This window comes from Mustelus asterias, unplaced genomic scaffold (genome assembly GCF_964213995.1).
Source record: "Mustelus asterias unplaced genomic scaffold, sMusAst1.hap1.1 HAP1_SCAFFOLD_4088, whole genome shotgun sequence".
NCBI lineage: Eukaryota > Metazoa > Chordata > Chondrichthyes > Carcharhiniformes > Triakidae > Mustelus > Mustelus asterias.
In genome coordinates, this window is record NW_027594033.1 from 1 (window position 1) to 23,000 (window position 23,000).

Genomic DNA, 23,000 nt, shown 5'->3' on the forward strand with positions numbered 1-23,000 from the left:
TGCAGGAGCACGGCCTGCAAATCAAGAGAGAAATATGAGTTCTTCAAGGACTCCATTGAATGCCTGGGTCATGAAATGGATTGCACAAAGCCTAAGATGGAGGTCATCATGAAGGCCCCAAGACCAGACAATGTGTCCCAATTCAGGTTGTTTTTGGGTCAAATCAATTACTATGACAACAAGCTCAATCCGGATCGGGCGGCAGCATTGAAACTGATGCTCCAGCTGCTGGTGAAAGGAGAGCCGTGGAAGTGAACAAAAGGAGGCCTCCCTGGCGGTAAAGCAGGCTTTGAAGAGATTGGAAATGCGAGTTCAATTTAACCCAAAGTTACCGCTGCAGTTTACATGCGAAGCCTCGCCCAATGGGATTGAGGTTGGCCTGTCTAATGTTATGTCAAACGGAGAGGAAGATCCATAGTATTCGCTTCTAGATCATTGACGAAAGCGGAGGAAAAGTTTGCTCGGGTGGAAAAAGAAGGCTTAGGCATCTTCTTTGCATCAAGAAACTAAAAGCTCTGCCATGAAGATGTTGTGACTGAGCTCGAAGGGCTGAATTACTGACTCCCATTCATAATTCCTATATTTTATCTTCCATCCTTGGACCATTCACTGGGATACCGTCCATGGCAGCAGTTTGATTGCAGAGGTGGGTGTTGGTGCTGTCAGTGAGAAACACAGCAATGCGGATGCTCTGTCAAGGCTGCCTTTGCCTGGAGATAAAGATGTTCCCGCTGGAATGTGCAGATAATGCATTTCACACGAGAAGATAAAGTTCCGGTAACCGCTAACCAGTTACGGAAAGCCACCCGGAATGATCCGGTTATGAGGCAGGGAGTGGAACTTGTCCAGAGAGGGAGGATGAGTAGAAAGCACCCGGAGTTACAGCGGTAAGTGTGCGGAAGCTGGGAGTTGGCGGTGTTGCTGGATGTTTATTCTGGGCTATGAGAGCCTCATTCCCCCATCATTAAGAGGAAAGGTGCTGGAACGGGAGCACCAAGAGCACCCGGGGGTGCTGCCAATGGAAGAAACAACAAGAAGCTGTATGTGGTGCTGGGGATGAAAGTGGGATGGTGCGAATGCTGCGCTTGGGGACGGAAGGTGCCGCCCTTGCTGCCTCTTGCTGGCTGGGATTGTCCCCAATGGCAGCGAATCCACAGCAAGTCGCTGCTTCATCACAATCTGCCCGACTCCACCCACACTGGCTGTCAATCATTCTGCTGGAGCGGCTTCCTATTGGCTGTGTTCAGCTGATGGACAGCAGAATGGACCAATGGAGAATGAGGGTGCAGTGATGGATTGTGCAATGAATCAATAAGGCTTTTGACAAGGTACCACATGGCAGGTTGTTGCACAACCTACATCAGGGACCCAGGGTGAGGTAGTTAAATGGATACAAAATTGGCTTGATGACAGAAGCCAGTGAATGGTTGTCCAGTGTTGTTTTTCAAACTGGAGGCCTGTGACCAGCGGTGTCCTCTGGGATCAGTGCTGGGTCCACTGTTATTTGTCATTTATATTAATGATTTGGATGAGAATATAGGAGGCATGGTTGGTAAGTTTGCAGATGACACCAAGATTGGTCGCACAGTGGACAGTGAAGAAGGTTATCTCGGATTGCAATGGGATCTTGATCAATTGGGCCAGTGGGCTGACGAATGGCAGATGGAGTTTAATTTGGACAAATGCGAGGTGATGCATTTTGGTAGATTGATCCAGGGCAGGACTTACTCAGTTAATGGTAGGGTGTTGGGGAGAGTTACAGAACAAAGAGATCTCGGGTACGGGTTCATGGCTCCTTGAAAGTGGAGTCACAGGTGGACAGAGTGGTGAGGAAGGCATTCGGCATGCCTGGTTTCATTGGTCAGAACATTGAATACAGGAGTTGGGACGTCTTGTTGAAGTTGTACAAGACATTGGTAAGGCCCCACTTGGAATACTGTGTAGTTCTGGTCACCCTATTATAGAAAGGATATTATTAAACTAGAAAGAGTGCAGAAAAGATTTACTGGGATGCTACCGGGACTTGATGGATTGAGTTCGAAGGAGGAGTTGGATAGACTGGGACTTTTTTCTTTGGAGCGTAGGAGGCTGAGGGGTGATCTTATAGAGGTCTATAAAATAATGAGGGCACAGATCAGCTGGATAGTTCATGTCTTTTCCCAAAGGTCGGGGAGTCTAAACCTTAGAGGGCAGAGGTTGAAGGTGAGAGGGGCAATTATTTCACACACAGGGTGGTGAGTGTCTGGAACGAGCTGCCAGAGGGAGTAGTAGAGGTGGGGACAATTGTCTTTTAAAAAGCATTTAGTTAGATGGGTATAGAGGGATATGGGCCAAATGTGGGCAATTGGGACGAGTTTAGAGGTTTAAAAACAGGGGCAGCCTGGACAAGTTGGGCTGAAGGGCCTGTTTCCATGCTGTATGTAAATCTGAATGATGACGCAATGAGGTGCCGCCCACTCAGTGACGTGGCTGGAAGCGGCCGTTAAACGGTTTCCGCGCGCGGCTGGAGGGGGCGTTCTGACGTCACTGCCGACGCACAGCACGTGACCTGGATCTGGCCAATCGGCGAGCGGACAAACAGCCGCCGCTGTCTCGAGTGCGGAGTTCAGGCGCCGCGCCGTTTCTCACTGCGTGTGCGGGGCTTTCCCAGCGGCGTTTCTCACTGCGTGTGCGGGGCTTTCCCAGCGGCGTTTCTCACTGCGTGTGCGGGGCTTTCCCAGCGGCGTTTCTCACTGCGTGTGCGGGGCTTTCCCAGCGGCGTTTCTCACTGCGTGTGCGGGGCTTTCCCAGCGGCGTTTCTCACTGCGTGTGCGGGGCTTTCCCAGCGGCGTTTCTCACTGCGTGTGCGGGGCTTTCCCAGCGGCGTTTCTCACTGCGTGTGCGGGCCTTTCCCAGCGGCGTTCATGCCGAATTTTTGAATAACGGTAAGGAATTAAATAAGAGAAAAAGTCTCAACTTCAGCGGCGCCGACTCTCGCTGACTGGGGTTGTCCCCAGTGGCAGCGAGTCGCTGCTTCATCACAAGCTGCCCGAGTGCGCCCCGCACTGGCTGCCAATCATTCTGCTGGAGCGGCTTCCTATTGGCTGTGTTTATTTGACGGACAGCAGAATGCACCAATGGGGAATGAGGGTGCAGTGAGGTCCCGCCCACTCAGTGAAAGCGGCTCGCGGTCACGTGGCGCGGCCGTTAACGGTTTCTGCGCGAGGTTGGAGAGGGGGGTCTGAAGTCACTGCCCGCTCACAGCACGTGACCGGGCGCTGACCAATCTGCGAGCTGGAAAGCAGCCCCGAATGCGCCTGCGCGAACTTCACTCCGGGAGGGTGCGGCCCGCTTCCTACTGCGCGCAGGCGCATTGCGGTTTTTTCACTGCGTATCCGGGTATTTCCGGGTTTGAGGAATTAACGGCCCAGAAAAAGTTTGAACTCCAACAACATTCAGCTTGAGGATTAAAATGTCGGTTTCCTGTGTAAATACAGCCTGTCTTTGTATCATATTAACAGAGCGGGGACGGTCAGTTACATTGTGGGCGGCGCGGTGGCTCAGTGGTTGGTGCTGCGGTCTCACAGCGCCAGGGAGCCGGCTTCAATTCCCGGCCTTGGCTCACTGTCTGTGTGGAGTCTGCACATTCTCCCCGTGTCTGCGGCCCTTTCCTCACACTCTCCAAACATCAGCAGCACAGGGGCACTGGCCAGGCTCAGTTGCTGCTCAGTGTCAGGGGGATTAGCAGGGTCAACACGGGGAGAGGGTCTGGGTGGGATTGTGGGCGGTACAGACTGGATGGACCCAATGGCCTCCTCCTGCACTGCAGCAATTGGATGATTCAATGTTTCACAGAAAGATCTGTTATTACAATCCAAGCCGTGTCTGTGGAAACACCATCTAAATGGTATGAGTAAACACAGTAATGGATTTCTCTCAGTTAATTCAGTCTGGGCCCTGTATGAGCATTTGTAGAACATGAAACTAAATTGCTTTTACAGCCGCACAAGCAACAAATGCAAGAAAACTGAGAGCTTGATTGAATACGAGGATATGTGCACATTCACAGTGCAACACGTGTTTTGTCACCGTGGCCCCAAACTCTATCTCTGAAGAGAGAGAAGAACTGGTACCCACAATGTTTGTGCCTCATGAAAATCCCCTCTCCGCCCTTTTGCCCTGTCTGGGCTTCTACTGAGCAACTTTCACCTCTCTGACTTTGCCCGCAGTCCGGACACACCCTGCCAGGTATTGTCCCCAGTGGATGGCCATTCATGAGTGAGTCCTCCCCCTTATCATCAGGACCTAGGGTGGAGGGGTTTGCCTGCAGCAACACCATACAGTCACAGGTTGAATTGGTTCACAGACTTAAAAATACGTCTGTGAATTTGCAGCCTTGTGGAGTCCATAGACCACATATATGTAAGTTGTCAAAGGCTGCACTTCATTTTTAGTTTCTTGAGAAATGTGTAACATTCTTTTTTGGTGGGACTTCAGCCCCAAGCGTCGATCTTTGGGCACCCGTCATGGAGGGGGACGGGAATGGGCGAGAAGCTCCTCATGTGCCTGCTCCTGGACTTGGCCAAGCTGGCCATTAATAGGTCCAGGCAACGGGGAGTTGAGTGGGTCGTCTGTCCCAACTCTTTTCCCATCTACTGCAGCTATGTTCACTGCCAGGTGAAAGGGAGCATGTGATCTCTGCTGGCAACATAGAGGCTTTCCTTACCTGGTGGGCACTGAGGGCTGGAGTGTGTTTTTAACCCCTTTCATTATAGTTTGCTTTATTGTTTAAGTTTCCTTCGAGATTCTGTTCATTTTTAGGATGCTGCATTTTAATTCATCCCTCAATTTGTTGATTTGGTTTATTTGTTAAGATACGAATTGCAAGATGCAGAATTTCACTGGCATCTCAATCTCTGGACTTTTCCCTCGGATGCCAACAGTCCACAGTCAGTCACCTTGCAGAAATGCAGAGGGCTTTCCTTGTCAGCAGCTGCTGCACCCCTGGGAGGGGGGAGGGATTGAGGGAGAAGGGACAGGGTTGTGGCGGGGAGGGGGGGAGGCAGAGATGGATGGGGAGGGGGGGGGGAGGCAGAGATGGATTGAGAGATGGATTGAGGGGGGGGGAGGCAGAGATGGATTGAGGGGGGGGGAGGCAGAGATGGATTGAGAGGTGGAGGGGAACCAATTGCAGGTTGCAGTGGTTAGAACAAACTTTGTACAAATTTATGGTTTCTGAAATTTGTAATTATTTTGACAAATTGAGTAGTGGCTGTTCAGTGAATTGCCACCCTGATAGATTCTGTTCACTAACAAATGAACAATAATCTCATTGAACGAAAGTGCAAACACTCGGTAGTGTTCACTTACTCCTGTTCCTGTAAGTTTGTAAATACCTGCTGTGGTTCCTTGATGTGGTGAGGTTCCTCAATTAACTCCTGCTGATGTTGGAACAGAGTCTGATCAATGAAAAGTAATGTTGTTCCACACATGGGTCAGAGCAGTGGAGAATAGGAAAACTGAATGGGGAAGATTGAAGAAATAGGGAGGGAGTCAGTCACAAGGTGTTTGGAAGGAAGGGAAGATCTCTCTCTCTGAAGCGTTTTCTTTCTGTTTTTCATTCTTTCTCCCTCTCTCTCCCTGAACCATAGAATCCCTACAGTGCAGAAGGAGGCCATTTGGCCCATCGTGTCTGCACCGACGACAATCCCCATAACCCTACTTATTTACCCTATTAACCACCTGATACTAGCGTCAATTTAGCATGGCCAATCAACCTAACCCACACATCTTTGGACTGTGGGAGGAAACCGGAGCACCCGGAGGAAACCCACACAGACACGGGGACAGTGACCCAAGCCAGGAATTGAACCTGTGACCCTGGCGCTGTGAGGCAGCAGTGCTAACCACTGTGCCGCCCTGGGGGATGTGCTATAAAAGTTCCAGTGAACTGATGTCCCATCAACTTGTTCACACTGTTCAGATGCTCTCATTGTGGGACTGGTTTCAAGACATCTTCTAATCTCGCTGCACACCTGTGAGTTCACACTGGGGGGGAGACCTTTCAAATGCCTAGATTGTGAGAAGTGCTTTAAACGTTCTGAGGAACTGCTGTCCCATCAACGTGTTCACAGTGATGAGAAACCATGCTCTCTCTTTCTTTTTGCTCTCTGTTTTTCTCTCCAGTATTTCCTGGATTTAATTCTGTCAATCAATGAGCATTACTAGAACTGAGCTTTCTATTGGATAATGATTGACATCTAGATGCACCTATGAGAAGATGGAAAGAATTGAAACGCTGGTCTTGGTGACGCATGCACATAGACCGTCACAGCCGGCAACACGCATGCGCCAGCCTGCCGACTGCACGCGAGAGAAAACGGTTAACGAATAACAGTGTTTGAATAGAAACAGCCTCAACACTGAGTAGATCTGGGTGATTCTAGGCTGAATAGACACAGCATTATAACACAGAATATCTGGGTGATTCTAGTCTGAATACACACAGCATTATAACACAATATCTGGGTGATTCTAGTCTGAATACACACAGCATTATAACACAGAATATCTGGGTGATTCCAGGCTGAATACACACAGCATTATAACACAGAATATCTGGGTGATTCTAGTCTGAATACACACAGCATTATAACACAATATCTGGGTGATTCTAGTCTGAATACACACAGCATTATAACACAGAATATCTGGGTGATTCCAGGCTGAATACACACAGCATTATAACACAGAATATCTGGGTGATTCTAGTCTGAATACACACAGCATTATAACACAGAATATCTGGGTGATTCCAGGCTGAATACACACAGCATTATAACACAGAATATCTGGGTGATTCTAGTCTGAATACACACAGCATTATAACACAATATCTGGGTGATTCTAGTCTGAATACACACAGCATTATAACACAGAATATCTGGGTGATTCTAGTCTGAATACACACAGCATTATAACACAATATCTGGGTGATTCTAGTCTGAATACACACAGCATTATAACACAGAATATCTGGGTGATTCTAGTCTGAATACACACAGCATTATAACACAGAATATCTGGGTGATTCTAGTCTGAATACACACAGCATTATAACACAATATCTGGGTGATTCTAGTCTGAATACACACAGCATTATAACACAGAATATCTGGGTGATTCCAGGCTGAATACACACAGCATTATAACACAGAATATCTGGGTGATTCTAGTCTGAATACACACAGCATTATAACACAGAATATCTGGGTGATTCTAGTCTGAATACGCACAGCATTATAACACAGAATATCTGGGTGATTCCAGGCTGAATACACACAGCATTATAACACAGAATATCTGGGTGATTCTAGTCTGAATACACACAGCATTATAACACAGAATATCTGGGTGATTCCAGGCTGAATACACACAGCATTATAACACAGAATATCTGGGTGATTCTAGTCTGAATACGCACAGCATTATAACACAGAATATCTGGGTGATTCTGGTCTGAAAACAGACCATCAACACTGAAAATATCGTTGAATCATAAAATCCCTGCATTGCAAAAGGAGGCCATTCGGCCCATGAATTCTGCACCGACAAAATTCCATCCAGGCCCTATTACCCATAACCCCACATATTTACCTTGTTAATCTCCCTAACACTCGGGTCAATTTAGCATAGCCAATCAACCGAACCCACACATCTTTGGACTGTGCGAGGATACCGGAGCACCCAGAGGAAATCCCTGCAGACATGGGGAGAATGTTGAAACTCCACACGGACAGTGAGCCAAGGCTGGGAAGTGAACCCGGATCCCTGGCACTGTGAACCAGCAGTGCTAACCACTGTGCCACCTTGCCGCCCCTTGATCTGGGTGATCTAACCTGAATACCGAGAGGGCATTATAACACTGAGTGTATCTGGGTGATTTTGGGCTGAATAGAGAGAATTAACCGCTTCATAACACTGAGAACATCTGTGGTTATTGTTACACTTTTCAAACACACACTTTTCCTGAACATTCATCCTTAGCTTGGGGAGAAAATGGCGATTTTCTGTTTTTCACTCAAAAAAAACATATAGGCGGCACAGTGGTTAGCACTGGTGTCTCTCAGCGCCAGGGACCCGGGTTCAAGTCTGGCCTCTTGTGTGGAGTTTGCACATTCTCCCCATGTCTGCATGGGTTTTCTCCAGGTGCTCGGGTTTCCTCCCACAGTCCAAAGATGTGGGGGTTAGGTTGATTGGCCATGCTAAATTGACCCAAGTGTCAGCGGATGAACAGAGTAAATATGTGGGGTTAAAGGAATAGGGTCTGGGTGGGATTCTGGTCAGTGCAGACTCGATGGGCCAAATGGCCTCCTTCTGCACTGTCGGAATTCTATGAAACCCCATGTTGAAAATTAGGATAGTCTGATCAGACACTGTGTAACCTTCATTAATGTGTCCAATGAAAACACAGCAATTCAAACATTTTCAACACTCCTATTGAAATTCCCTGTTCGCTTCACTAGATGGACTGTCCCAGGATTGAGGAAATTGTCATTCTAATTGAAACATTTCCAACCGTCTTATTGAATCTTTCTTTCAGGTCTGGTTTATGGGCTGACCTGGGAATGAGAAAATTGTCGTTCTCGTTCACCTGGCACTATTTGTCATTTTTTTTCTCTCCTGCTTTAATCAGATCTCCGGTGAATGCTGGATTGATTGAGAAAATCCACAGCTGGAAGTAAGCAAGGAGTGTGGACTGCAGGACTAAAAGGTGAACCAGCACAGGATTGTGAGAGTGCCAACCGGAGAGAGACCTTGAGATTGAAAGAACTTCCGTCTATTTTCTGGAGAGGAAGGTGAGAGAAAGTTGCATTTATTCTGGTCCTGTAGACAGTGCAGAAAGGTTACAAGGTGAGGTCAGAAATGCTGAGTGAGAGGTATGGAGAGTCTGAGCACTGAGTCCAGTTATCTCAGATATAAAGTGTTATTTACTGTCAAGCGGATCAGTTTTTGTCTCAAACTTTAATAAAACCGCAGTGTTTGTTCTTGTTATATCAGTTGTGCAATATTGGAATTGCAGCTTCAGTGTTAATTTAAAACAAACTGACTGTTCTGGGTTAATCTTCCTCTTAACTGAACTGAGGGTGTGTGATGGTGGTTTTGTTATTTCCGTTTTCAGTTATATTTGCTGATGGATTTCCTCTGTTGCCGGGGTAACAATCTGACTGATCTCAGTACCAGAGGCAGAAGTACGGACACCAGTTAGTGGAGAGAAATCGGGTGGGTGGGAGCCAGGCGAGGGGATCACCATGTGAGAGGCGGGATTTGGAGATAGACAAAAGCAATCAGATATGCAAGGCAGAAGGAGAGGGAGACCAGGGCAAACAGACACAGACAGGAGTGAAGGAGAAAAGGAAAAGCAGAGAGGTGGAGAGAGAGAGACACTCTTGCAGACAGGCAAGGAAGTTCGAAACTGAGATGGCAAGTGACAAAGCAGCAAGGCTAAACATGGAAGCGGGTGATGGGGCAATTATGTTAATTAAAGAGGGCTTTAGTCGTGTAGTCAGAGATGACCTTTAGTTCTTGAAGATCGAAGTGTAAAATCAGTTGGGTGACCCTAAGAAACAGCCAGGGGCAAAAACCATTGGTGTGAAGTGTTTGTAGGTCACCCAGCAGCAGATGGAATGTGAATCTCCGGTACGTCAGGAAGTTCGAGGTGTGTTTAAGAAGGGTAATGCAGTAATCAATCTGCATCGAGACTCGGTGAAACCTAATTAGTAATGTTGTGGGGGATGAATTGTTTGAAAGTATCCTGAGCCATTTTCTAGAATAGTATATTGAAGAACCAACTCGGGAATCGAAAAACAGACTACATGTGTTAATGTAAAGGAGTCTTTCGGAAAGTGTTATCATAACAATGAACAAAGAAAAGTACAGAACGGGACAGGGCCCTTCGGCTCCCCAAGCCTGTGCCGATCTTGATGCCCTAACGAAACAAAAAAAAACCTTCAGCCCTTACTCGATCTGCCTGCTTCCACCACCTCCCTCAGGCAGTGCATTCCAGGCACCCACCACTCTCTGCGTGAAACAGTTTGCCTGCACATCTCACTTAAACTTGCCCCCCCCCCTCACCTTGAACCTGTGCCCTCTTGTAATTGACACATCCACATAGTGCCAGGTGAACGAGAACGACAATTTTCTCATTCCCAATTTTCTATGTCCCTCATAATTTTGTAGACCTCTATCTGGTCTCTGCTCAGCCTCCATTTTTCCAGTATAAACAATCCTAGTTCATTCAATCTCCTCATAATCAACACCCTCGTGCTGGTGAACCTTCTTTGCACTCTCTCAAAACTCCAGGTCCTGCTGGGAGTGTGGTGACCAGAACTGCACACACTACTCCAAATGCGGCCTAACCAAGGTTTTATATAGCTGCAACATGATTTCCCAGCTCTTGTACTCGGTGCCCTGGCTGATGAAGACAAGCATGTTATTTGCTTTCTTAATCACCGTGGCCACCGTGTGTCGCCACTTTGTGAGAACTGTGGACCTGCACGCCCAGGTCCCGAGATATGTTAATGTTCCCAAGGGTTCTGCCATTCACAGTATAATTCATGATAGAATTTTACATTTAAGTTTGAAAGTGATTCAGTTGCATTAGAAACTAGGGCATTAAATTAAAACAAAAACTGAAGGTGTGAGGATCAAATTGGCTGTGGTGGACTGGGGGAAAACTACGTTTAAAGTTTGTCAGACAATGGCTAACATTTATAGAATTAATACATAGTTTACAATAGCAATACAATCTGAAACCCAGAAAGGAATGTGTTCCAATCATGGCTAATGGAAACAAAGCAAGGATTGTGTCGGATCAAAGGAAGCAGCATATAAAGTTGATGTGGATTGATGAGTGTAGGAGTAGGTTGAGAATCCAAACAGGAATGTCTGTCATCCACTCCAAAAGCAGAGTCCACTGGCAGTCCTTGCCACAGCAGCATTTTCTTCCTGTGGTCGGCACATTGGTAAAGGAAGACTACATGTGTCTGTGTCTGCGTTTGCATTGTCCTTCCCTGCCATCCTTGATCACGATGTTATACTGGTTTGGTGACAGTGTGAGAGCCCAGTGCTGTATTCTAACTGAGGCCTTGGGGGAATGCGCTTGGATTCACTGCAAAGACTCATCAATGGCTTATGGTCTGTGCATATGGTGAATGAAAGACCATAAAGATACTGATGAAAATGTTTCACAGCGAAATCGATGGCTACACCTTCCTTGTCTGACTGAGACTATCCCTTCTCAGCTTCTGTCAGCATATGAGATGCAAAACCAATGGCTTGCTCTGACTGTCCTCCATCAGATGAGGGAGTTCTGCCCCAACACCGTAGGATGAGGCATTGCATGATAGAATGAGTTCCTGTCTTGTTCAAAGTGACCGAGCAGATTAGCTAATTGCAGCAGTGCCTTCACATCCTTGAAAGCTTTCTTTTATGCTGACCCCCCACTTTCATTTGGTTTCTTTGTGAAGCAGTATATACAGTGGTCCCAACACTGCTGTAAGGTCTGGCAAAAACTTCCCGTAATAGTTACCAAACCCAAAAATGACCTGAGCTCGGACACATGATTGGGATCTGGAGCTTTTTTCCTCCAAGTGATGAACGCTGCACTATGATTTTGTGACCTAGATATTCCACAGTTTGTGCCTGGAAAATTCCCATGCTGCGCTTCAGATGCAATCCTGCCTCTGAAGACTCTACACTTGGTTCAGGGTGCTGAGGTGTTCCTCCTCAGTTTTCCCTGTAATTAGAGGGCGGCACGGTAGCACAGTGGTTAGCACTGCTGCTTCACAGCTCCAGGGACCCGGGTTCGATTCCCGGCTTGGGTCACTGTCTATGTGGAGTTTGCACATTCTCCTCGTGTCTGCGTGGGTTTCCTCCGGGTGCTCCGGTTTCCTCCCACAGTCCAAAGATGTGCGGGTTAGGTTGATTGGCCAAGCTTAAAAAATTGCCCTTTGTGTCCTGGGATGCGTAGGTTAGAGGGATTAGTGGGTAAATATGTAGGTATATGGGGGTAGGGCCTGGGTGGGATTGTGGTCGGTGCAGACTCGATGGGCCGAATGGCCTCTTTCTGCGCTGAAGGGTTTCTAAGATTATTCTTCTAAGATAAAAATGAACTGCGACAGGAGGAAAACCTTGTCACAGATTATCCATTGTTCCCAGAACGGTTTGAAAACAAACTCCAGGCCTCCAGGTAATCACGTGTACGCACAGTATCATCATTTTTAATAACAGGGATATTTGATGCTCCCCAACTGAATGGACTCATCGAGTGGCTGCAAAGGCTTGGAATCAAACTCTTCCCTCACTTTACCTTTCATGGTGTAGGGCACTGTCCTGTACTTGAAAAAGCGAGGAGGATAGCCTGTGGATCAACAAACAACTTCACTATAGAGCCACGCAATGTGCCCAGTTCATCAGAATATTTCTGAATGGCATCCTCTATCACCTTTGTGTGCTTTATTTCATCCCAGTTCTACAGAACTTCACTGAGCCAGCCATGCCCTATAGATAAGGCTCCTTCCCTTTTCTTGCTTCTTTTCTGTTGTGTGCAATGTCCATTTCTAACACCGGAAGCAATGGTATGGGCTCTCCGGTGTACATCTGAAGTTTGATCCCTGTCTGAGTAAGGGCTGGCGCCTTGTCAGAGTCCCAAGTTGTCTTGTTGGTCTTTTCACTGATCACAGATGCAGAGGTTCCCGTGTCCATCACCATCTTGGTTTGTTTTCCACCGACCTCTGCTATTGCATAGATAGGTTTTACATGCCCCTCACTCACATTAAATATGTAAGAATGCTGCTAGAGCAAAGAAAAGTACAACACAAGAACACGCCCTTTGGCCCTCCAAGCCTGTGCCGATCATGATGCGCTAACTGAACTAAAAAGCCCTTCTGCCCTTACTCGGTCTGTATCCCTCTATTCCTTCCCTATTCACATACCCATCCAGATGCCCTTAAATGTTGCAAATGTGCCTGTGTCAACCACCACCTCAGGCAGCATGTTCCAGGCACCAACCATTCTCTGCGTGAAAAACTTCCCCTGCACATCTGTCTCAAACTTGCCCCCCTCTCACCTTGAACCCTTTTATTGACACTTGCACCCTGGGGAAAACGCTTCTGAATTTGCATCATGTCTATGCATCTCATAAGTTTCTAAACCTCTATCAGGTCTCCACTCAGCCTCTGGCTGTCCAGTGAAAACAATCCTCGTTTATTCAACCTCTCGCCACAGCCAACACCCTTGAGACCAGGCAACATCCTGGTGAACTTTATTTGTGCTCTGCAAAGCTTCCACATTCTTCTGGTAGTGTGGCGACCAGAACTGCATGCAATACTCCAAATGCGGCCTAACCAAGGTTTTATATAGCTGCAACATGATTTGCCAACACTTGTACTCAATGCCCCGACCATGTGTCTTCTCAATAACTATGGCCACCTATGTTGCCACTTTTAGGGAACTGTGGACCTGCACGCCCAGATCCCTCTGTGTCTTAATGTTCCAAAGGGTTCTGCCATTTACAGTACAATTCACACATAAACTTGATCCTCCAAAATGCACTACCTCGCATTTATCCAGATTAAACTTCATTTGCCTTTTCTGTGCCCAAGACTCCAATCTATCTATATCCTGTTGTAAACTCAGCACTATTACCCTCTCCACCAATCTTCGTGTCACCCGCAAACTTACTAATCAGACCACCCACGTTTCCTCCAAACAAAATAGGTCCCAGCACTGATCCCTGCAGAACACTACGAGCTACAGGTCACCATTCTGAAAAAATACCCTTTCCCTGCTGCTCTCTGGTGCGAATTTTCCCGTTCCACCCACCATGGGAATCGGAAAGCCGAGGGGTGGACCATGGAAAGATCCGTTGACCTTGGGTTGGATTTTACGGTTTTGGGACGAGTGCAGCCATAACATCCTGCTGTCTGTCTTCTGTCACCAAGCCAGTTCTGTTTCCATCCAGCCAGCCCACCCGATTCCTTGTGATTTCAGTTGTTGTACCAGTCTGCCATGTGGGATCTTGACAAACACCTTACTACAGTCCATATAAACTACATCCACAGCCCTTCCCTCATCAATTATCTTTGTCACTTCTTCAAAAACCTCAATCAAGTTGGTGAGACTTGACTTCCCCCTACAAAACCATGCTGCCTGACACAAGCTAGTCAATTTCTTCCAAATGTGCACAAATCCTCACCAAAAGCTTCTCCACCACAGACGTTAGGCTCACCAACCCCTGATTTCCTGGATTATGCCTGCTTTCTTTCTGAAACAAGGGATCAACAATGGCTACTCTCCAGTCCTCTGGAACCTCGCCTGTGGTTAAAGAGGATGGGAAGATATCTTTTTACTCCCCTGTTTCTTTCCTCCCACACTAAACTGGGGTTGATCCCATCTGGCCCCGGGGACTTGTCTACCTTAATGTAATTTAGGATACCTACCACTTCCTCCTTCGATATATTGACATTCCCTAGAGTGTTCACACACCTATTCTTGGCCTCAACATCCTTCACACCCATCTCCTTGATGAATACGGATACAAAGTATTCATTAAGGATCTCACCGCCTTCCTGTGACTCCACGCATAACTTCCCTCTATTGCCCATGAGTGGGCCTATTTTTTCTTGGGCTATCCTCTTGCTCCGAATACATGCATAAAAGACCTGGGATTCTCCTTCTCCCTGTTTGCTAAAAATGTTTTATGGCCCCTTTTAGCCCTCCTAATTTGGCGTTTAAGTTCCTTCCTATTTTCTCTCGACTCCTCAGGGGCTTTGTCAGTTTTTTAGTTGCCTCGACCTATTGTATGTTTTCTTTTTGACTAAGCTTACAATTTTCCTTCTCATCCACGGTTCCCGAATTCTGGCATTTCCATCCTTCATTTTTCCGGGTCAGGCCTGTCCTGCATTTCAGTCAATTGGCTTTTAAAAGCTTCCCACATGCCAGACGTGGATTTGCCCTCAAAGAGCTGCTCCCAATCCACATTCCCCTGATCCTGTCTAATTTGGATGTATTTGTCCCGCGTCCAATAGAACCGAGGGCCACTCTTGTCCTTGTCCGTTGCTACCCGAAGTCTTATGGAATTATATGGAATCCTTTGCTCCTGTATCTGCTCTGAGCTCTCCAGGTGATGTGTAGCTGACTGATGCTTTTTCAAATTTGAATTCCCTTGCTCCGCTTTTGACTTGCTCTTAGCATCTTTGCAGCTCTTCGTTAAACGCCCCTTTTTTGTTGCAGTGATGACTAACAGCATCAAAACATTTGCAATGATCCACATAGTGTGTCCCTCAACACCTGACACATTCCATTGCTTTCACCTTTCTTCTTGCTGCCTCTTTCTTTACTTGATGCAGTGCCCCCTTCTCCGCACCACCATTGGCCTTCTGGATATCTTTTGCATTGCAGCCATTTCGAGGCACTGAGAAATTTCTGGGGCCCTCTTGAAAGTCACTGTGGCTTCACCCAATAACTGATGCTGGCTCGGTGTGGGCGAGGCCGGGTCATTGGGGTGGATGAGGAATAAATCCGGATCTGTTCAGATGACCAGATGTGGATTTCAGAGCCTCGCTAGAATGATATTGTAAATTTAGTGTTAAATTGAAGAGACCCATAAGGGAGAATGAATTTGTGCTTTGGGATATTGTTTTCACAAAATCAAACACACTGGAAATCTGAGTTGTTTTGAGATTAAGAATGAAATCTTAACATTTGAGTTGTTTTGAGATTAAGAATGAAATCTTAACAAATTTACAACCAAGGTTTAAAACCAGCAATGTAAAATGCAGTAACTGCATTTTACATTGCTGGTTTTAAACCTTGGTTGTAAATTATTGCTGTTGAATAACTTCCAATTCTAATTTGAAGAAATTAAATGTCTGAATCACTTTTCCATTTCCATATCGGAGAAAGGAGAGGACAATAGCTGAGTTTGATTAGGTGTACAGGTATAGGGACACAGACACTGGCACGTCCACACGAGTGGAGAATATGGAGCCACGTGCATTTGTATAGCACCTTTAACGTAGCAAAACATCCCAAGACACTCGACAAGAGAACAATTCAGTGGGAAAACAAATACATAAAACATTCGAAGGGGTCGCTGGGCAGGTGACTAATTTTTGTCAGATTGTTAATCTTTTATAGGCGAATCTGAGAAGAGGGAAAAGTAAAGCAGCCGAGAGGCTTCGGGAGGGAATTCCGGAGCTCAGGACTTGGCCTGGATTGTGGACAAATTATCCTCGAGATACACAACTTGTCAGATTGGACAAGGTAGAGATGTCGCTGGCTTCTAGGGCTGCTGTAGGCTGCATGAATAGAAAGACAGGGGCCATGGAGAGATTGAAAAGCTAGTTTGAGCATTTTAAAATTGAGGTGTTGTCAGGCTGTGAGACAGTGAGAGTTGGTGAACTCGGGTGAATGAACTGAGACGTGGTGTGAGTTAGTCAGGATTCAGGAAGCAGAGTTTCAGAGCAGTGAGAATGTAGAGCTGGATATCAGCAGTTTGCATGTTGAACCTGCTGCCAGGTTACCGAGGGGCAGCATGTTGATGAGAAATAGAAGAGGGCCAATGATAGTGATAATGATGTGGGAGTGGCAAGAGAAAGCAATGTCACTGATTCTCTGGATGGAAAGGAATAGATAAGAATTGAACCAGGGGCCTTTGATGCATTTCCACTCAGCTGCACGACAAGAGGGAGGAGTTGGAGAAGGATAACATGGTCAAGGATGCTAAAGGCTGCAGTCGGGTGATTGAAGATACTGCATTGACTTTTGTCAGAGTCGGGTAGGATAGCAGTTGTGATTTCAAGAGCAGTGGCAGGTTCAAACTTGGCTGCAAGGTGCTCCTGCAAAAATGGCCATGGATTTGGGAGGTAACAACATGTTCAATGACTTTGGAGAGCAAAGTGGAAACTGGAAATTGGGTATCGGATTGAAAGGGAAAACGATTTTTCAACGGACGTGATGATGGCAACTGGTACTTTGTGAAACAACTGTTACTAATATCACGATAACATATATGAGACTGTAATATTCTGAAATATATCTTGCATATTAGTCAAGATCTCAACGCCCTGCTTCTGATTTCAATACTTACATCTGATCCTGACATTGATATTATCCTCATTACAGAGTCTCAGAATCAGGCAAGGCCTGTCAATATCATGGCTGAAGGTTCAAACAGGAGAGAATATCCAACAGCCTCATCAAAAATGAGAATGGACACAGGTAGGATCACAAAAATACAAACATAATTTCTATCCTGTCTGCAGCTCAAACAGGGACTGAGTGGAAAGTGGGAGAGAGTGACCATCGAGAGCAGGTTTATCCAAGGTTCGGCCCGAGGGGGCTGCGTGTGACTCGCAAAGCTCCTCTACGTGGTCCCGGAGAAAGTTTTCAAATTGTTGTAAAACAGCTGAGCTTCAATTCAGGATTCTGCTTGGAGCTGATCCTCCAATCAGAGGTAATTTCTCTCTCCCATTGCTGCTGATTTGTCGACTATTATACTGTGATTGGGAGAAACAAACCACGATTGGTGGCACAGTGAACAGCGTGCTGAAGGCTCGTGTGAGAAAGAAGCAAAGGCATCTCTGGGTGGGGCAAACTGCAGTGGGGCTGGATCTCCCCAACATTCGCTGCGAATGGAGCGATTAGTGAGTGGGAGTGAGGCACTGAGTGGCGGGGGGGGGGGAGAGGTGGGAGTGAGGCACTGAGTGGAGGGGTGTGCCGGAGTGAGGGACTGAGGGGGGTGTGTGGGGGGGGGCAGTAAGGGGCATGGGTGAGGGGCACTTGGGGCTCGGTGGGTGGGACTGCAGGGGGAGGGCTGTGCGAGTGGGACGTGGGGGAGGGATCGGAGTCTTGGTGGGTGGGAGTGCAGTGGCGGGTGCTGGGTCTGTGGGACTGTGGGTGGGGGTCAGAGTCTGGGTGGGTGGAACTGCAAGGGGTGGCTGCGTGGGTGGTTGGGATTGCAGGGTGGGACTGGGGCATGGGGCTGGGTGGGTGGTGCTGTGGGAGCGGGCAGGGTGGGTGGGGCTGGGTGGGTAGTGCTGTGGATGAGAGGGACTGGGGGGTGCTTACCACTAAGCATCCAATGAATGCGTATAGTCTTCTTTGTATTATATGGGTAAGGACTGCTTCAGTATTGGAATAGTCATGAAATCAAATGAACATTGTGCAATCATCAGTCAGCATCCCCACTTCTGGCCTTCTGATGAAAGGGAGTCTTTCATGAGGCAAATGATGATGTTTGGGCCTCGCACATCACTGAAGAACTCTTGGAGCTGAGATGGCTGACGTCCAACCACCACAACAATTGTTGTTCGGTGTGACTCCAGCCGGTGGAAAGATTCCCCTGATTCCCATTGATTTCAGTTCTACCCGGACTCCCTAATATCACAACTGGTCAAATATTCCCGTGATGTCAAAGACATTTAGATCAGCTCTCATGTCGCATAACTTACAGAAGAGAGTTCCTGTGTGGGAAATATTCTCCTAATTTCACTCCTGAAAGTCAATCTCTGGAATTCTCTGCTCCAAAGGTGGATGGAGACTGGATCATGCAAAATATTTAAAGCAGAGGTAGATAAATATTTGATCGATGGATGAATGCAGGGCTATGGGGAAATGGCACAGGAAAGGAGTTGAGGCCGGCATCGATCAGCGATGATTGTACTGAATGGCGGGGCAGGCTTGAAGGAACTGGTGGCCTACTCATGCTTTCATTTCTTGTGTGTTTTCATGTTGTGAAAGGGCTCCTTATTTTAACTATGCCGCCTAGTACCCGAGCCTAAATCGAGGCGGAATCCGACATTAAGGCGGTGTAGGCTGAAAATGTAAGTGTCTGCCTTCATGTGACGAGGAATTTTCTGAACAAAGTAAGGGTCACAGGACCATGAAGTGGGTCAGGGCAAGACTTAAGCTACCATCAAGCAGGATGTCCTGGCTCTGAGTTATCCAGCTGATCAAATAGCATGCAGCATTTGTGCTATACAATGCCAAGGAATGATGATTTTTAACAAGAGAGAATCTAACCATCTGCGTCTGACAGTCAGTTCAGCATTACCATCACTGAATTGGCCATTCTTAACATTAGAAACATCGAAACACTACAGCACAAAACAGGCCCTTCGGCCCCACAATTTGTGCCCAACATATCCCTACCTTCTAGGCCTACCTATAACCCTCCATCCTATTAAGTCCCATGTACTCATCCAGGAGTCTCTTAAAAGACCCTATTGAGTTTGCCTCCACCACCACTGACGGCAGCCGATTCCACTCGCCCACCACCCTCTGTGTGAAAAACTTCCCCCCAACATTTCCCCTGTACACACCCCCCAGCACCTTAAACCTGTGTCCTCTCATAGCAGCCATTTCCACCCTGGGAAAAAGCCTCTGAGAGTCCACCCGATCTGTGCCTCTCAACATCTTATACACCTCTATTAGGTCTCCTCTCATCCTACGTCTCTCCAAGGAGAAAAGACTGAGCTCCCTCAGCCTATCCTCATAAGGCATGCCACTCAATCCAGACATCATCCTTGTAAATCTCCTCTGCATCCTTTCAATCTTTTCCACATCCTTCCTGTAGTGAGGCGACCAGAACTGAGCACAGTACTCCTTATATAGCTGCATCATTATCCCCAGACTCCTAAACTCAATCCCTCGATTGATAAAGGCCAGCACACCATACGCCTTCTTAACCACCTCCTCCACCTGCGGGGCCGATTTCAGAGTCCTATGGGCCCAGACCTCCAGGTCCTTCTGATCCTCTACTGTACTAAGAGTCTTTCCCTTTATATTGTACTCCTTCATCCCATTTGACCTGCCAAAATGGACCACTACGCATTTATCTGGGTTGAAGTCCATCTGCCACTTCTCCACCCAGTCTTGCATCCTATCTATGTCCCTCTGTAACTTCTGACATCCCTCCAGACTATCCACAACCCCACCAACCTTCGTGCCGTTGGCAAACTTACCAACCCATCCATCCACTTCCTCATCCAGGTCATTTATGAAAATGACAAACAGCAAGGGTCCCAGAACAGATCCCTGGGGCACACCACTGGTGACCGACCTCCATTTAGAAAAAGACCCATCTATACCCACTCTCTGCCTCCTTTGGGCAAGATGTGGAGATGCCGGCGTTGGACTGGGGTGAACACAGTAAGAAGTCTCACAACACCAGGTTAAAGTCCAACAGGTATATTTGGTAGCAAATACCATAAGCTTTCGGAGTGCTGCTCCTTTGTCAGATGGAGTGGAAATGTGCTCTCAAACAGTGAGTGCACTGTTTGAGAGCACATTTCCACTCCATCTGACGAAGGAGCAGCGCTCCGAAAGCTTATGGTATTTGCTACCAAATTAACCTGTTGGACTTTAACCTGGTGTTGTGAGACTTCTTCCTTTGGGCAAGCCAGTTCTGGATCCACAGGGCAGCAGCCCCTTGGATCCCATACCCCCTCACTTTTTCTAGAAGGCTTGCATGGGGGACCTTATCGAAGGCCTTGCTAAAATCCATATAAACCACATCTACCGCCTTCCCTTCGTCAATGTGTTCAGTCACATTTTCGAAGAACTCCACCAGGCTCGGAAGGCACGATCTGCCTTTGACAAAGCCATGCTGAGTATTCTTGAGCATACTAAACCTCTCCAAATGCTCATAAGTCTTGTCCCTCAGGAACTTCTCCATCAGCTTACCAACCACTGAGGTTAGACTCACCGGTCGGTAATTTCCTGGGCTATCCCTCGTCCCCTTCTTGAAAATAGGAACCACATCCGCAATACTCCAATCCTCCGGCACCTCTCCCGTCTCCATCGACAACGCAAAGATCATCGCCAGAGGCTCTGCAATCTCTTCCCTTGCCTCCCACAGTAACCTGGGGTCCATCCCATCCGGATCTGGCAACTTATCTATCTTGATGCCATTCAAAGATTCCAGCACAACCTCTTTGTTAAAGTCCACATACTCAATCATTTCAGTCCACCGCAAGCCCGCAGCACATCCACCCAGGTCCTTCTCCTCCGTGAAAACCGAGGCAAAATACTCATTAAGCACCTCTGCCATTTCTACTGGTTCCGTACAGACTTTCCCGCCTTCACCTTTTATAGGCCCTATTCCTTCACGTCTCATCCTTTTACTCTTCACATATTTATAGAACGCCTTAGGGTTTTCCTTAATCCTACCTGCCAAGGCCTTCTCGTGACCCCTTCTGGCTCTCCTAATTTCCTTCTTTAGTCCCTTCCTACAAGCCGTATACACATCTAGATCTGGAGATTGTTTTTGACCAAGGTAATCAAACATCCAGATTTTCTGCACTGTCCTATTTTTGAGCCCTGTATCTCTGGGTTGTCTCCTGCCAGGATGCTCTTTGTCCTGTAGTTTTGTGTTTCCAATTCTGGACATGCGCTGTGTGTATTCGCAGAGGCACAGCCTTTCTGGCGCTGACCCATCAAGAAGCAATCTGCTGCAAACTCCTCTGCCCCAGCAATTCCAGGTTTGGTAGCCGCTCCCCTGCCCATTCCAATGCCAGAGGTATTTCCTTACCTCAGAGTTGGTCACCGTGACTTTGACTTGAAACTGAACTGGATTAGCCACATAAATACAGGAGCAGTCAGATGTGGGGCATTCTTTGGAGAGTAAGTCATCTCCTGTCTCACCAAAGTCTACAATGTACAAGGCACAACTGGAAAATTTGCAATTTGTTTACTGTGGCTCCATGAACACTCGAAGCTCAACATCACCAGGACAAAGTAGCTCAATTGATTGACACCACCCATCCACCACCTCATTCTCTTTGCCACCGATGCAAGTGATAGCAATGTGCATCATTTACAGGGTGCATTTTAGCACCTCACCAAGGCTCCTTCAACAACACTTTCCAAACCCGAGACCTCTGCCACCCTAGAAGGACAAGGGCAGCAGATACATGGGGATACCATCATCTGTAAATTGCCCTTTAATCCACACAACATTCTTACTTGGAACAATATTGCTGCTGCTTCACTTTTCCTGTATAGAAGTCTTGATATTCCCTTCCCAGCAGTACTGTGTATATGCACCATGTAAATTGCAGCAGTTCAAGACGGTGTTTCACCAGCTTTCCAAAAACAATTAAGGATACACAACAATTTCGAGCCTTGCCTGGAACCCTCACACCCAGTGAGCAATTTTAAAAATGTTCATTTTATATTTGAAATTGATGGAATCTTGTTAACCAAGGGTGGGAATGGATTTGGGGCAAAGGTGATTATAGTCAGGTGAAATATGCTTTCACTGAATGTTTGTGTTCCCAGAAGGTGTTTGATAATGTGGCTCACAGGAGGCTTTAGTTGCTCGCTGTAAAGGGAAGTGTAACAACATTAATAGGAATTCATTGACAGAAATGTGTTTATTTTTCTCCATTTGTGTTTACAGATCCAAACTCCACAATTCCTCAGTTCCTGACAAAGTGTGATGATTACCAACTGTTCAAATTGACAAAATTCCACCGGGACAGACTTGAACAGGCGATGGAAGGAGGAGTGGATGGAGTCAGCTTATCGTTAACGTATGAGAGGATTTTCACCGGACAAGAGCATCGGGTAAGAGGGAGGGATAGAACAAAGACCAGTACTGCACAGGAACAGGCCCTTCGGCCCTCCAAGCCTACGCCGATCATGATATCTGCTGACACTAAAACAATATGCTCTTTGAGTCCGAATCCTTCCATTCCCATCCTATTCATGTATTCATCTAGATGCCCCTTAAATGCCGCTATCATACCTGCTTCCACCACCTCCCCGGGCAGCACATTCCAGACATTCACCACCCTCTGTGTAAAAAAAATACTTCACTCGCACAACTCCTCTGAACATCTCCCTATACACCTTAAACCGATGTCCCAAGTACTTGGCTTTTCTACCCAAGGAAAGAGCATCTGACCATACACTCTGTCAATGCCGCTCATAATCTTGTAAACTTCGATCAGGTC

The 23,000-nt window shown here is 47.0% G+C and overlaps 1 long non-coding RNA gene across 2 annotated transcripts; it reads left to right on the forward strand.

Moving 5' to 3' along the window:
• The first annotated feature begins 43 nt into the window (after positions 1-43).
• Positions 44-22,594, forward strand: LOC144490941 (uncharacterized). Of its 2 annotated transcripts, XR_013497371.1 has the most exons (5): positions 44-2,924; positions 6,166-6,361; positions 8,675-8,837; positions 17,167-17,262; positions 22,445-22,594. It is a non-coding gene; the product is annotated as an uncharacterized LOC144490941 (long non-coding RNA). The 2 variants fall into 2 exon arrangements; XR_013497372.1 differs by lacking the exon at positions 6,166-6,361.
• Positions 22,595-23,000: the final 406 nt, after the last annotated feature.